General features: G+C 49.8%; 1 protein-coding gene across 1 annotated transcript in view; it reads right to left on the bottom strand.

Moving 5' to 3' along the window:
- MGMT (O-6-methylguanine-DNA methyltransferase) overlaps window positions 1–12,982 on the bottom strand; it is a 290,335-nt gene extending 277,353 nt beyond the window's left edge. The window contains 1 exon segment of the mRNA XM_021703854.2: window positions 12,944–12,982. The gene's annotated coding sequence lies outside the window, so the exon portion shown is untranslated.
- Window positions 12,983–16,456: the final 3,474 nt, after the last annotated feature.

Genomic DNA, 16,456 nt, shown 5'->3' with positions numbered 1-16,456 from the left:
AATTTTAAAAGCGCAAAAAGTCTCCAAAACCAAATCACACGAGCCCACTGGCATGGAGGGAGGAGTCCGGAGACTCTGCCAGGCCCTACCCCACCTGCTATCTCGACCCCTTGCAACCCAGGGGCCTGTCAGGACCTAATCCCTCCATTTGCAAACAGGAGGAAGAACAGAGAAGCACCCCTGTATTACTCTCTGACATCCAGAGCACAACCAGAAGAACATCATAGGAAAATAACCACTTTCCCAGCTTTTTAAATGCTTTCTACTACCTCTACCTCTACCACCACCTGTACAAACTTTTCCATAAAAATTTGATTAAATCTCTCCAGGAGACTTCCTTATAAAGCTCCACTAGAGAATGTATCATTATTTCAGCTTAGAGTTGGAAACAAGGAAGGAAAAAAAAAAAGAATCCTTTGGTGTAGCAAGTCAGTGTATGAATACAATTCCATATGAAAACACTTAAAATACATTAGATTTTTGGTCAAGATGAAAGACCAAAAAAAAAAAAAAATCAAGCAATCTATTCTAATTGGGTTCCCATGGTAACTGTACAATTGGGTTTTTCAATATAACATCCCAAAGGCCCAATGCACACTTGTAAAATATACTTCAAGCAGCCTGAATTGTTTTTACATTACAGCACTCCCAGGAAGATCAATTACTATCCACCCCCACCCTGACTATTAGTGACAGGCCACGTTAACCACGTTAACCACGTTAACACTGCTTGCCGCATTAACATAAGTCATATAAGGAGCACCACATATCACAAACATTATATAAAACTAATCACACGCTTCAGATTCATCAAACCTGCTCGGGAAATAAACTGATACTGCTGTTGTCACAGAACTGTGTTTACGAAATGTATGAAATCGAGCCCAACTACATGCCACACCATTATGTCTCTCTTATTGATTTCCAGGATAAGCAGAATCAATCATTAATAATTACATTATAAGATGGCCCTCAAGGTTAATCATATTCTTAGAGACTCTCACCATGGAATTAAACAACAAACATAGCTGTGCTAATAAATAAATAAATAAAACATAACTGAGAATTCAAATCTACATTTTAAATATTAACAGCACGGTAAGAAGCACAGCACACTCCATCATCTGGGATTCCAGCTTCTCCCACAGGGACCACAGTGGTCTCTCCCTGCCAAGCAGCATTCCGGGGACACGGTGCTGGCCCACAGAGCAAGGACACAGAGGGCCGAGGCCATAGCCCAGCAATGGCAGGATTCGTTAGGTAAAAGTTTGCAACTTGAGTTTTCCTTGCAACAAGCATAAAAATCCCTACACATTTGATGCCTTCTGCAGATCCACACCCCATAGCACGAACTGGTGCTTGGGCAGAAGTAAATTTAACAGTCTCCTACCTTTTTAGGTCCCCCCATCCATGGCCACGGATGTAACACAGGCCAATTTGATGCAAGTGTAGGCCAGCAGCTGCAGTGAGAAATGTCTTGCTAGGTCCCCAACTCAACAGAGACCTCCAAAAATCCTGAAAGACAACTAAGCATGAAAAGTAGCAAACTGCATGACTACTAGAATTCTAGCTGGTGTCCAACAGGATGGCCCCATGCTGCTCCTTGATCCAGGTGGGACTAGAGACTGAACTGACCAATGTCAAGAAAAAAAACAAACAACCAATTGCAAAATCCCAAACAGTAAATCTAAGCTAGTTCCCCAACCCTCCTCATGCCTAAGAATCCCAGTCACCCAGCACTTACACCAGACTCTCCTCCCCACCACTCCCTCTTGCATCAGAGGCTGGGAGCTTTGACAGCATCCCAGAACACGGACACCCAGGGACACAATGTCCCCAGGCCCGCCAACAGTCCACCAGCCCTCTGGGTGTCTCTTGCCTTACCTGCCACATGCCCTTCCTGCAACCTTTGGGGTCCCTGGTAGTGAGACCAGTATTTTGTTTGTTTATCCTGTTTTTTGTTACTCTATACACACTCACACCTTTGGGGATGCCAGGAGCTAAACCTGAGAACCATCCTACACGATTTTTGAGCATCGTCTGACTACAAAGTTGCCCTCATTCCAAAATCCCAACTTTATACACAAACCCCAAGTAAGTTTTGTGCTTTTGAAGTAACTAGCCTGCACTTCACCTGTGTATTAGTCTGCTCAGCTGCCATAATACAATACCACAGACTACACGGCTTAAACAGAAATTTATTTTCTCACAGTTCTGGAGGCTGTGAAGTCCAAGATCAAGGTTCTGGCTGACTTTATGTCTGGCGAGGGCTCTCTTCCTGGCCTGCAGATGGCTGCCTAATCCCCTATGCCCTCAAATGGTGGGGACCAGAATGGAGGAGGGGAGAGGAGGGAGGGCAGAGAGGGGAGCGCACAGGAGGAGGGAACAGGGAGAGAGAGCGCTGTCTCCACCAACCCTGCTGGAGGAGGGCCCCACCTTATGACCCCATTTAATCTTCATCACCTCCTAAAGGCCCTTCTCCAAATATAGTCACAGGGATTAGGGCTTCAACATGTGAATTTGGGGAGGACACACTCAACCCTTGGCTGGGCCTTCCTTCAAGTATAAGCCCACACCAGCCTTGGAGGGCTTCTCACACAGAATTCTAGCATCAAGAGAGGAAGCCACCACCAGTAAAGCAGACACCTGGGTGTGAGTGTGGGCCCCAGAGAAGGCACTGGAAGGACTCAGAGAGTGTTTGGGCTGGGTCAGGAGAGGCTCCCCCCAGGCAGAGCAGAGGCGGCTCTGGGAAGAGGGGAATGCGGTCTCCCACCCATCCACTCGCAGAGCAAAGCCTGGTGCACAGACTTCTAGACAAAGTGCCGGAACAGATGTGCACGGCAATTGGACTGAAAGTGGATTCAAGATGAGTCTCATGGGCTCATTCCATTTGGGATCTGGGTGGGCGGGAGGGGGTTAGCTTAGAGCGTTTTTACACCCCCGCCTTCAGCAGAAGGAGGAAGACGTGGTCAGTGGCTGACTCTGCCTGGTCTCGTGCCTAAGTGCTGAAATTCCACTGTCTGGCACCTCCCTAAGCAGCACCCTGCGTCAGGCACCCGGCCCCGGTCCATGTGGGGTGAGGCATTCCCCAGAAGCTTCCCCGGCGCCCTCAGGAAGGGCTTGGGAGGCAAAGCAACTGAAGTCGCAGAAACTGGAGCCGGCAGCTTCTCCCTCAGTGCTGCAGGGCAGGAGATCTGAAAATCCTCATCATCCAAACCTAGAGCCCACGTGCACTTTGTTCTAAACCCCAAGAGGCAGCCTCGAGTATGAGAGCCGGACAGAAGTGCCAATATTCACCTGGCTTCCCAAAGATGACCCTCCAGTCTAGGTAAAGTCCAGGTGGCCTGGGGCCAGTGTATTATTATTATTACTATTATTATTATTACCAGTGTATTATCTATTACAGTAGCGAGCACCCAACAATCAACACAGATCAGAAACGGGGCGCCCGGGAGGCTCCGTCAGTTAAGCAACTGATTCTTGATCTCAGCTCAGGTCATGATCTCAGGGTCATGAGTTCAAGCCCCATGTTGGGCTCCACACACAGAGCCTCCTTTAAACAAAACAAAACAAAACAGACCAGAAACACAAGCACCCAACAATCAAAGCAGACCAGAAATATGTGTAGCCATGCATTGGCTTCTCAGTGAGTCAGTAGGATTTTCTCCATGAACACCAGGGCGCAACTGAAGCACCACAAACGGTTGCTTCCAACAAGAAAACCACTGGGAACACTTATTTCTGGCCAATACAAAAGAAGATTTAACAAACCCATCCAATAATCCAGCCTATCTTAATTGTCATGATACGCAGTGGCTGGTAGGAAAAGCACCTTGGGCTCAAAGAAGGTTTCTTAGCAAGAAACCTCACCATACAGAAAAGGAAAATCACTCAGGAAATCAGAACCAGAACCTCTGGAGGTTCTTCTGGAGTGACCAACAGTCCAGACAATACCACAAGAACAGCAATGGTGATCTCAGTCCAGAAGGAAATGTTCTGATTACACGCATGGTGAAAATAAACAAATTAAAAAAAAAAAAAAAGCTAAGAGGAAGTCTTTAAAGCCCATACTTTTTGTAGGAAAAACGAAAGCAACATAAAGTACTGGTCATAGCTCAAGCCCCACGTGGATTCAACCTATTCGGAAAGCGACAGCCAGGATGTCACCAAGGACCCCGGCGTGAGTCGCCAACCCCCCCACCCGCCCCCAGCTCACCCAGGACCTCTGGGTTTAGCACTGAAAGCGTGTGTCCCAGGAAGCTGCTGGTCACCCACGACAGACAGGACACAGAGCCCGCCCTGCTGGTGGGCAGAAGAAGACCTTTCCAGTGGTTGATTGTAGCCAAAAGGGTGAATCATGCTGAATCTTAAGAACATTTACTCCATTTTAGAACCTGTGGATTCGTTCTGACAGTTCTTGGAACAAATTTCAAGAGCAGCATCAGAGACGCAACCCCCCGCAAGCTCCCTGCTGACACGGTGGGGACTGCCCCCTGCCAGCGCCAGAGACGGTGCGCTGGGGTAGGTGCGGAAGGCGCTAATCAGCAGACATGCGGCGGAACGCACCGCATCCATCTGACTCGACAGCTTAATCTGATGATAACACAATGGTGACAGAAACAAATTTTTCTGCACAATAAAGAATAGCACACATGGGCTTTTCTTGGGATAGCTAGCTAAATTCAGTAACTTTTGGAAATACATCATTTCTTTTCTTTGCCCATTATTCTAGGAGCTTGCACTGAGTGTGAAAAGCCTTGCTAACAAGAGCCTCTGCAAACACAGAACACAGTTCTGATCAGGCGCTGGGCTCGGGGCACCTGGTTCCCGGCTCCCCCCAAGCCCCCGAAGGAGTACGGCCCACCACTGACGTCACTACGTAACCATGACAAGTTCGGGACACACAGACTTCAAGGCCCCATTTCTAGGACCTCGGCCACGTTGTGGCTGTCACCAGTGTGGAATACATAGGCCAGCCCAGCCAGGCAGCCTCGACACACCTCATCCTTGACTCCATGCAAGTCACTGGCACCCTTCCGTCTGTCCTTCCAGGACGCCAGCCGGTGGCCATCCAGGACCCTCCGGGACGCGCTGCCCAGGCTTCCCTTTGCAAAGCCGCCTGCCTCTTATGGCTCACGTCCCCCCTCACAAGTCACTCTCGCTGGGGGCCTCCTCCAACCACCTTCAACCACTGACATCCCCCCAACCAGGGCCACCCTTACCCGAGTGTGCCTCCAGGAGCACCGAGAACCTAAATCACAGACACGTGTTGGACAGGCTGGCTCCCCGCTAGAAGCCCCAGCAGGGGGCCCCCACGGGGGCTCAGACAGGAGCACATCTGAGGACACCGGCAGGCAGAAGGCCATGGAGTCTTTACGGAAGAAGACCAGGCACACACTTTCCTTTCAATCTGCATTCTGGAGTGACTGTCCACCCGAACTTGACAGTTTTGTTTCAAGCTTCCACCAGCACTTGCGGGAACATACAGGTCCCCCCCACGGGGAACAGGCTGGGGCGGGTGTGCCGCAAATGAGCCCCCCTCCTCCCTGCTGACATTTCTGCCCAAGGGAGGTTACAGAAAGGCAGCCCCCCACTCCAGAACACAAATGCCAGCACAACACAAAGGGTTTATTTACCCTTCCAAAGCCAGATCGCTTTCTCTGATGTCCTGGAGAATTGCTTCTCTGTGAATTAAAAGCATATACACCACATGTTTTTTCCTTTCTCATTAAAAAAAACTCATTCTAAACATAGTCATCTTCCACGACCCTCCTCCCTCACCGCAGGGCACTCCATCAGAAAGCCCTACAGGACCCCTGGGCTTCGCACAAACTGTCCTTACACGACCCCTGTCACAACACCCATGACTGCACTTTGCCACCTCCCACCCCGCCCTTCCCTCCTTCCTCCCTGTCCTCCCTCCCTCCCCAGCGGATGATTCCGTGCCCCCCCCCCCCCCACTCACCAAAGGTTCCAAGGCCAAGGCTCGGAGAAAACAGTCTCCTTCCTGGCGGGCCTTGTGCTAACTTTGGGTCTCCTTTCTAGCCCCGACTCCCACCCCTACTCCAGCCGAGCTGCTCACAGATCCATCTGCATCCTGGAGTCCATGCCCCCACCGCTCAGCCCACAAAGTCCCACCCATGGGTCACTGGGACAAACCTTACAAGTCTCTGTGCAAATGCTTCATCCCTCTTACAGCTGGAATCAGGAGCACGTCCATGACCTGTCGGGACTGGAGGATGAGTGTGGCTGAAGTCCGGGAACACAGCCTGGCCCCAGGGTGCTCTCCTCCTTTCTCCGTGCTCCCACTCACACACAACGTATGGGGTGTACAGAGCGCCTTCGATTCGGTCTCGCCACATGCTGTGTTCAGCCCTTTACTAGTGGTCTGTGTACTGGAGGTTCAGAACATGTAAGTACATACATACAGGCGTGTGTTGATTTATGCCACATCTTGCCCCCAGAAGGACTTGTGCCTGTTCCTTCACTTCACCCCCACAAAGGCAGCATGGCACGGCACATGGGCTAACGAGAGCTCCGCTCCTGTCCTGCGTGCCCTCCACAGGCCACTCAGCCTCTCCCAGGGCCAGTCTCCTCGTGCACAAAACAAAGAAACTGCTGGTGTCTCCGTCATCCGGGGAGGCTGATGATGTGAGAAGTCGATCTATGTCAAGCAACCTGCACAGTAAGCCTTCAGTAAGTGCTGTTATCAGCAACAGCATTATTGTGCTGGCCAGAATCTTCTGGAACTTGACCACCTAACTCTAACAGGCTGAACTGTGATAGGAGGGTAAAGAGACACCCACACAAATTACTGTGGATTTTCTATTTTTGACAGAGCTGACCTCACGGATTGCCTCAACCCCCACTCCTGCGGTCGGAGCAGACACACATGGGAAAATGCTGTCATGTGCTGGTGTCCCTGCTGGATCCTGACCCCTGCCTATGTCGGACTCTGTGTCTCGTCCTTCAGAAGTTCTTGCAATCTGACAGATGATTACTGTCAGGCCTCCAGGGCTGCCAGAGACTGGCATGCCCCCGGGGAACACACCTGCTAAGCTCACGGGCCTGCTCCCGGCCCATGCAACACAAGCCTGCCGTCAGCGTGGCTCACCAGAACCCTCACAGCGCTGCCACCTGAGTGGGAAACACCTCGAGGCCCGCCACCCCCGCAGCCCAACAGTGTCCATGGTGAGAAAACAGAAACTGGCAGCAGAGGAAACCACCTCCTAGAGACAAAAAGAATTGTAGAAACCTTGCTGATTAGCACTGGGCCACATCAGTCTCCAGACCAAACAGAAGGCCATGACCACCTGGAATCACAGACACATGGCAGGTGGAACCCTGCAGCCAAGACTCCATCACTAGTCCTGCCTCCTCCGAAAAGCAGCTGGTGGCTCTGAGCTAACAGACGTCAACTGTCACTGTCATTTGGGGCTCACCAGGGCCTGGTGTGGTCTGCAAACATGACTCCCTCCCAATAGCCAACAACAGCCCTGTGAACGGTAGTGTCATTTTCCCTATTTGGGGGGAAACCAAGGATCAGAAAAATTAAGTAAGTTTACGCAAGGTCATATAAGCAGTAGAGCCAGGTCCAAACAAGCAGTCTTGTTACCAGAGGCTGCACGCTTAGCCCTGTGCGTGCTGCCCCAAAGGGAAGCTTGGGTTATGTGGAAGTCTGTAAAACAAGGATGCTGGTTGGGCTGGAGGGAAACCAGCATTTCTGTTGGTTCCTCCCTCCCCCTTTTCCAGGTACAATCTCATCCTCATATGGGACTGTAGTTCCAGATTAAGATTTCTACCCAGGCAGTGCTTCATGCTTTATTATTTCATATGCTTATACTCATCCAGATAGACAGAATAAGCGTGATCATTGCCATCAGACAGATGAGGAGGCAGCTTGAGGTTTCACCTTTACTTAAAGTCACCCAACTAGTTGAGGCACCAGGGTGGCTCAGTCAGTTAAGCATCTGACTCTTGATTTTGGTTCAGGTTATGATTTCAGGGTGATGAGATCGAGCCCCGCTTTGGGCTCCGCACTGGGCATGGAGCCTGCTTGAGATTCTCTCCTTCTCCCCCCTGCACTCTCTCTCTTGCTCTAAAAACAACCCAAAACAAACAAAAAAATAAAGTCACCCAACTAGTAAATGGCACCACCAAAATCCCTCCCATTGTTCTCCCCAACACCACTCTGGCACTTTCTAAATAAAAACTCAACTCAGTTCCACAAAAATGCACTCAGTTGTGTATTTGAAAATTAAACCCCCCCCCCAAAACCATGAAAATGCTTCCAGCCACAGGGGAGAAAAGCAATACCAGCCAGTCAGAAGGAGAGAGGAGTGAAATATATGTTGGCTGTCCATGCTTAACATTTGTTTGTAAAACTAATGCCAAAGTTTTGGTAACATCTGCATCTTTTGTCATAATCACAAGACCGAAAACTATAACGCTATGATAACATGTTAGGTTTGCAATTTGAAGAGATTCACATGTCTCTAAGGAGTTACAAAACCATACACAGATCCGTGAGCACAGGCAACTGAGAACAATGTTGGCTGCGAATGGATCCTTCTGGAAGGGGAGCTTCAGAGCTTGTCTGGGCTGGAAAGCATAACTTCTCAGCCATCCTAAAGATTTCTCAAGAGATGCTCAAACATTAGGGTCCCTAGAATGCCCTGGGAAGCTTGCAAAGACACAGGTCCCCAGGTTCTGATCCTATAGGTCTGACAAGAAGCCCTATAATCTGCCTTTTTTAACCAGCACCCTCGATAAACCTGATAACAGCAGGGCTCAGACCACTGTCTGAGAACACTGATCTGCTATTGCTCACGGATATCCCACTCCGAGGAGAGCAACAGATCCCACATTCCAGTGGTGGCTCTTACTAATGACCCCAAACAAGCGGGTCAAAATCTGAAGGTAACACCTTTGGTCCCAACCTTTAGCCCTTTGACTGGGGAGTAAACGTAGTAGCTAACAATTTACAAACAAATGAGAAATAACTACCAGTTGCTTATTAAATTTCAACACTTAAATGTCCCATCCCATATTTTTCCCCATGATTCAATTCTCTCTCTTCACCCATCCAGACACCTCTCAACACCCAGTGCTGGAATTGCCCAATCTGTCAATAAGGTAAGAGTTTTCTAAACTACTATCCATATGACTCAATTTGTCAGTAAAAACTGCCACCAGCGCTGTGCTTGCAGAAAAATGTCCATAAATGCATTATTGCGACTGGCAGATCGATGTCTATAATAAAAACAAATAGATTTAACAAGTGCCTGCTTTTACGAGTGGTACCTTTGGCGGACTGCGCGTTCAGTTTCACCCCCAGACTTCTGGGAACGGGCAGCAGCGCTCGGGCTGGATACTCTGCTGACTTCACAACTGCTACGGGTAGGAAATTATTCTAACAAGACAATTTTCGAAATAGTCGAGTGAACACACGAGGCATTTATAACTCACAATCCCTTTCAGGGTTGCACAGCTACACGACGACACCAAATCAGCAGTGAATGTTGGAAGGAAATGTTTCTGTAGAACTTTTAACTGGTTTTACCATCGCTGCATCACAAGCCAGAAGTCTACTCCGGGGGCAGGGTGGGGGACGGGGACAGGAGGCCTGCCTCCCTGGAGAATCCCCCACTCCTCAAAGCCCCCAATCTAATCGAAAACTACTTGTCGTATCAAAAACAAGTTTCAGCATTTAACACATAGCTAACGGTGTCACTGCTGTGTCCGTGGCCCCCGCGGCTGCCTATTTATTGAGTGATTGCGCTAAAGCAGACATCGGGACCGAGCGGCTCCACACTGGCTTCGCTGCCCGGGATTCTGAGCACTCTGGCTAGACACTGTGACCCATTTACATGTAGGCCCCATCTGCCAAAACCACTCAGATCCCTTCAAAGGTTACAAAAGGTCACAAAATGATTTATTCCTCTTCTTGGACAATTCATTTTAATAGCTATACAGGAATAAGTCATTCACTATATTCCATATATTCACTATATGGTTTCCCCAAAACCTTGCACCCCGCCCCCGTCTAAGCTCTTCTTTGAATTTTTTTTTTTTTTTACATCAAAAGAAAACGACTCTTGCCACTGACCAGCAAATATGAACTAATTACCCAAATGCCACAGGAACACACATCTGGCAGTATTTTGTCTCCAGTGCTGGGTCTCAAACTTTCATCTACCTTTGCCCAAGACAGGCCTCCAGAGCTCACAGAAGGGGAAAATGCATCCTGGGGCCCAAGGGAAAACTGGCTCTCCCGCACAGCCCAAATCCCCGCTCCCACACAGACAACCACACGTACTTTCACTTTAAACCAAGAATGGGGTGCTGTTGGGTTTGCTCGCTCATCCGCATATATGAGGAGGAGGACACAGAATCCACTCTCACCCAATGGTAATGTTATTGTTTACAGGTTCCCGATTTTTACAGTTTCAGGTTTTGTGTTAAGTAACATTCTGAGATAAGACCCAAGCTCTTTCAGAAAGCCCCTGCAGCAGAAGCTACCCATCCCAGGAAACAGGAAACCCATCAGGGAGGACTAGGACAGTAGCCAAAAGAGCTCAGGGCCTTTCAGAGATTGGGACCACAACCTACACGTCTGCAGTGACCAGAGACATGATAGGAAGTCAAAACCCTCAGGGAAAGTTGATCTACAAGAGGAATTTTATAGTGAAGTAGTTAGGTAAGGTCAGAGTGAAGTATAAAAACAAACCTGACTATAAGGTTAACAGATGACCACAGGAAAAGAGAATTCAGAAAATACTGTTTTGCTTCCATGTTTTTTCTATTAAGGAGACTATACTATAAACTGAAAAGAGCCTTGAGGGGAGTTGGAATAGAACAGCATTGGTGGTTTGAATCCCTGGCTTCTAAATGTCCTCTGCAAAATAAGAAAAATGAAGACAACTGAGTAACTTTACCTAATTGAACAGCACTGAGAAGCACATTGTTGGGTTCCTGAGACAGGAAGAGCAGAGGAGCAGAGAAAACTCTTCAGGAATGCCAGGGAGGCCCCCTTCTCCCTAGGGCCCCACTGCCCTCCTTCCCCGCACGGATAGACCAGGCCCTCACCCATACCCTGGCAAAGGAAACTGTGGGCACAGAAGGCCCAGGTGGAGGCCCAGGTGAGACTCCACTGATGTCCAAGCAAGACGAAACCAGAGAGGAAAAGAAGGATCTGAGAATCTCTGCTGAACAACAGTGAGATGTTTCCAACATGTCCACGCCAAGCACATTCTTTCTTTAAACTTCGCTCTCCAACAGTGAAGTTTTTAAAAGCAGGGTCTAGTCATTCTAAAATCTAGCTCTTACAATACAGATTTGTTTTGTTTTGTTTTTTTTAAAGATTTAATTTATTTATTTGACAACAATACAGATTTGGGTTTTTTTTGCTTTGTTTTGTTTTTAAAAGATTTTATTTATTTATTTGAGAGAGACAGAATGAGAGACAGAGAGCACAAGAGGGAAGAGGGCAGAGGGAGAAGCAGACCCCCTGCTGAGCAGGGAGCCCGATGCAGGACTCCAGGATCATGACCTGAGCCGAAGGCAGTCGCTTAACCAACTGAGCCACCCAGGCACCCTACAGATTTGTTTTAATGAAAAGAATATTCACATAGAAAAGGTGCCTTACTATATAGCTCTGTACTTGAGGCCTGGTTCATCCTGCCCCCATAACTGTACCAGACTCTACCATTCAAATTCTAACTCCAGACAAGAACCCAGGAGGAAATGGGACACTTGCCAGAGCAAGGCCAACTCCCCTTTGCTACCTGCAGACTCTGGACCTCCGCAAGTGTGGACTCAGTGTGTGTCAGAGTTAACACAATCTGAACTCCCTGCTGGGGTTGGGGGGGGGGGGGGGGGCGGGGGGGGGGGAGGGGAGCTCTGACATTTTTTCCTTAAAGCTGTGTTACTCCCAGCATGCTTTCATTTTTGTCCTTTGCACCTCTGTGTTGTATCCATTGAGGGACTGGAAAACAACAAAGTCATTTTCCAAGATGGACAGGAGGGCCTGCCTTGGACACTCTCCAGGTGCCTATTTAAATAGCCTAATTCTTGGCTCCTTAGGTGCAACAGCTTCATGTTCTGCCACAAACAGCCGAGGAGACCCCTGTGTGGACAAAGCAGCCTCCCTCTGCCTGATGACTGTCCACACAATCAAGCCAACCCTGTGCTGGCATCTACAAAATGTGCCTCCAGGACAGAAAGCCAAGTGCTGAGCAGAGGCCTTGACAAGCCAAGACCATTCCGAGATCTCAGGATGTGATGAGGCCAGGCAGGGAGTGAGGGATATATGGTTTTGAACACTGCCCTACTGTATCATCACCGACTTGGGAATTATGGTGCCCAGTGTGAATGGCTCTCAAACTCCACTTGTTTACTCTAAGTGTTTACAGAGGCAATTAGGGCGAAACGAATACAAACACCATGATAATGAGGACCCCAGAACGCGGTCCTCCTCTGGCGCTCTTAAACACGGGAAAGAAGGTGTGGAATTCTGTACAAGTAGTACGCTAAAGGCTTGCTGCAAGCAAGACCGGGGTAGGGGCCTCCGGAAGCTTCCTGGGAACAGAAGGCTGAGGCAGACCCCGCCCTGGTCAGCTGTGCAGGGCAGGAGCTTGCGCAGGGAGAGCGTCCAAAGTGTTGGCCAACTAGAGGTGCGGAGGGGCGGACAGCAGCCCACAGCGGGCCGGGGTACCGCAGCGCAACTTGGTCCAGGAGCCCCAGATCTGGGGTAGGCGGGTCGCACCTGAGCATACCTGGGCGCACCTGGGCGCCGGTGGGGCCTGGGCCAAGTGGGTGGGATGAGGGCAGGCCCCACACCTATGGCGAGGGGAAGGTGCCCATAGAACCACAAGCTCCAGACGACTGCTCATCCTAGGAAAGGCCCCGACTCTGGCGGGAGGGCAGCAACCCAGACACTCACCGCGTTGCCCGGGCCGCCGACCACGAGGAGCTGAGAGCGTACTGATGGCAAGTGCTACAGGAGCGCGCGCGCCGCCCAAAAACCTCCGGGGCGCGGGGGCGGGGCCGGGACGGCGGGGGGCGGGGCCGGGACGCGCGGGGGCGGGGCCACAGTGGGCGGGGCCTGGACGTGACGGAAGCGCGACCTGGACGCGGGATCCGAAGCGCGCGGAGGCGGGGCCCAGAGGGGGCGGGGCCAGGAAGTGCGGGAAGCAGGGCCGAGGTGCGGGGGCGGGGCCTAAAGAGGCGGGGTGGGGCTGGACCCGCGAGTGCTCGCCCGGTTCGGAGCATGCCCAGTGCGGCGGCGCCCGGGCTGACATCGCTCCGCGCAGTCTCGCTGGCCGCCCGGCGCCTCCCAGCCGCGGTCTTCCGGCCCGCAGGAGGGTCTCTCCTGCTTGGCTGCCTGGGCCCCGCGCTTCTTCTTCCACCTCTCGCACTCTGTGCCTCAGTTTAGCACATGTCAGCCGCGTGCCCCTTGGTGCGCTCGGTACGCCGCTTGCGGGGAGCATTGGGGAGATGCAGCGCCAGGTGCTCCCACTAATCGTGTTGCTGATTCTGCCTAGCGGAGAGGTGCCTGTAGCGCGGGCTGCCTGCCTGAGTCTCCAAGAGGGCAGGGACCGACGGGACTCCGGGCACCATCCGGGTCGATGCGTGAGCAGAGGGGCCTGGGGTCAGTCTCCAGTGCCTGTGGTCGGAAGTGGCCGGAGGTGGCCTTGCAGGGCTCTTCAGGTCCTGCAGGTCACCAGGACCTAGACGCACCCAGACTCCTGGGTCCTGGCAGCCAGGCCAGTGTCAGATGCTATTCAGTGAGCACACGGGTGCCAGGCACTGCTTGGTGCTGTGTGGACATTATTATGGTTGAATTGTGCTCCCCCAGAAAGATGTGTTAGAGTCCCAACCCCCAGTACTCAGAAAGTGACCTTATTTGGAGACAGGATCTTTACAGAGGTAACAAGTTACAGTGAATCAATAGGGTGGGCCCCTAATCCCAGTATGACTGGTGTCCTTGTAAGCAGAAGGCCAGGTGAAGACACAGACTCGGGGAGAATTCTGTGTGAAGATGGGGGGTGCAGAGTGATGCATCCTAGCCAAGGAACACCTGGGACAGGAGAGGCATGGGCAGCACCCATCCCTAGAACCTTCAGTGGGAGCACAGCCCTTTCCACACCTTGATTCAGACTCCTGGGCTCCAGAGCTGTGAGACAATATGTGTGTGTTCTTTCTGGACACCCATTTTGTGGTATCTTTTATGGCAGCCCCAGGAAACTCTATAGACACATTGTATCCAGCTTGATGGGCATAAGGACCTCTGGGAGTATCGCCCAAAGCTTAAGGGACGTCACACACCCATTGGTCCCATCTCAGGACTACACTTTCTAAACCATCTATGGGGCTCCTAGGTTCTCTTTTCTTAATGGGAAAGAAATCTTCACACACACCCCTCCCCCCCGTGTGTACAACTCCTCTATTGGGATATTTGTGACTTGCATAGCTCAACATATTAACATTGTTAATAAAAATTTGTTCAAAGAACCAAAACAAGGTTGCTTTGTGGAAGGTAGGCCCTGGGTACACAGGGGTAATCAAATCAAGGTACTTTTTCTCCAGTGAGACTGGACACAGCCTCAGAATCCTTCTCATTGTTGCTCCAGGCAGCCATAAGCACTTAAGCTAAGAAGGCAAGAGAAATAAAACATCTTTGCCACTTGTTCTGGTCTTTTCTATTGGCTCCCTGTGAAACTTCAGGAAACTTATTCAAATTCTCTAATCCTCAATGTTCTCATCTGTAAAAGATTTTTATAATGATCTACTCTGTGTAGGGCATGCGGGTAGGAGTAAGAAACATCAATGACAATAAGCCTGTCTTCTTATACTCTATTATAGTCTATATACTCAGAACTGGGATCCCAACAGAACTGAAAAGGGAAAATAACACCAAAATTGAATCAGGATGACTTCTGGTATCTTAGCAAGCATGGTGTGATGTAATTTTATAAAAATAAATAAATCCTACTTTGCTTTTTATCTGAATAATAGTTTAATATGATGCCCTAAGTTATTAGTAAAAAGAGTTTAGGTGGTGTTAGTGTCTCTGATTTCCATCCCAGGAAAGAAAGTTCATCATGGTGATCCTACGGCCCTTTAGGGAGATTGTGTGGCCTTGGGGAGAGGTAGACAAGAGAGACAGAGTAGAGTACAGCATCCAGGGGAGATGCAAGCCCCTGGGTCTGCTGGCAGGACTCAGTTGCCCTTGCTGGCAAGGTTGGGGGTTGCTGCAACAGGCTTCACAAGGGGATTCAAGGTCAAGAGCCAAATAGAGGTCTTAGAGCCAAGGGGGACTGGGAGAAGGCCACCACACTGCCAAGGACTGGCCCTGCCAAAGACTAAGATTCTAGAATGTGACATCTCAGACTCTCCAGTGAACAGAACTAAAATCCACACTCCCTGCACTTGCTGGTAAATTCTTCTCCTCTTGATGATAATTTTCAAAAACTCAAAGCATTTTCTCAAAAGCTCCCCCATGCCTCATTCCTTTGTCCCATTATACCAGCATCCTCACCTATGAGCACTTTCTGTGGTTAAAGCAACACAAGGATAGCCCCAAATCTGGGAGATGACTTGGCATGAGGAACGCAAGATCAGGCGATTCGGGATGTGGTCCTGTCAGCTTCTCATGGCATAATCCACCTGACTAATCCGCTTGTAGGATGACAGCCCTGGACGAGGTGGACAATGCTCCTTTGGGGTTTCCCCATCTGCAGATTCATAAATCATATCACCTTCTTCTGCAGATTCCCATGAATGACTTTTTTGCAAAAGAGGTGGAAAAACACAGGAATGTATGCTCAATGTCAGTCTGACTTCTTCAAGGGGCCTCCCTGAATGTCCTTTAAGACCAGCCAGCTTTCTTGTGGGCACTGGGAACAATGTTAATTTGCATCATTTCTTTAAACATCCAAATGGATACCTTTTAGATTAAACAAATGAACATGACATGCGATTGCTTCCAATGATTTGCAACCCAAGAAATTTGTTTAATAAGCCTTTCTTTCCAAGCTACTTTTGTGACATTAGAGACCATTTACAACAAAGCTGTCTTCAGTAGTCAAACTTAATCCTTACTACCCTGCCTTTGGGAAAAGAAGGGGTTTTTCAATGATCACATAAAACCTTGCGTGGTTTGAAAGCCCCAAACTCCGGACAAACTTGCGAGGGTCGTATAACAAAAGAACCATATTACAGAGCTCCCCTCTTTAAGTGTTTTACATGTGGTTTTCTTTTAGGATAGCATCTCCAGTGGAGAGTTTTGCCGATTAACACAATTGATTTTCCCAGCCCTAGTATTCCTGTAAGGGTTGGAGCCAAGAGCTGTCACCTAGGATCTGGGTAGTACAGCCAACTAATGATTGATGTTTTGGGGGGGGGCATTCTGGAGGAAAAGAGGAGGGAGGTGGGGGTCATGAGGGCCAAAGGC

The sequence above is a fragment of the Neomonachus schauinslandi genome, chromosome 6, assembly GCF_002201575.2.
Source record: "Neomonachus schauinslandi chromosome 6, ASM220157v2, whole genome shotgun sequence".
Taxonomy (NCBI): Eukaryota; Metazoa; Chordata; class Mammalia; order Carnivora; family Phocidae; genus Neomonachus; species Neomonachus schauinslandi.
The sequence above is the reverse complement of the archived record's forward strand: the minus strand, read 5'-3'. Positions and strand labels throughout refer to the sequence as shown.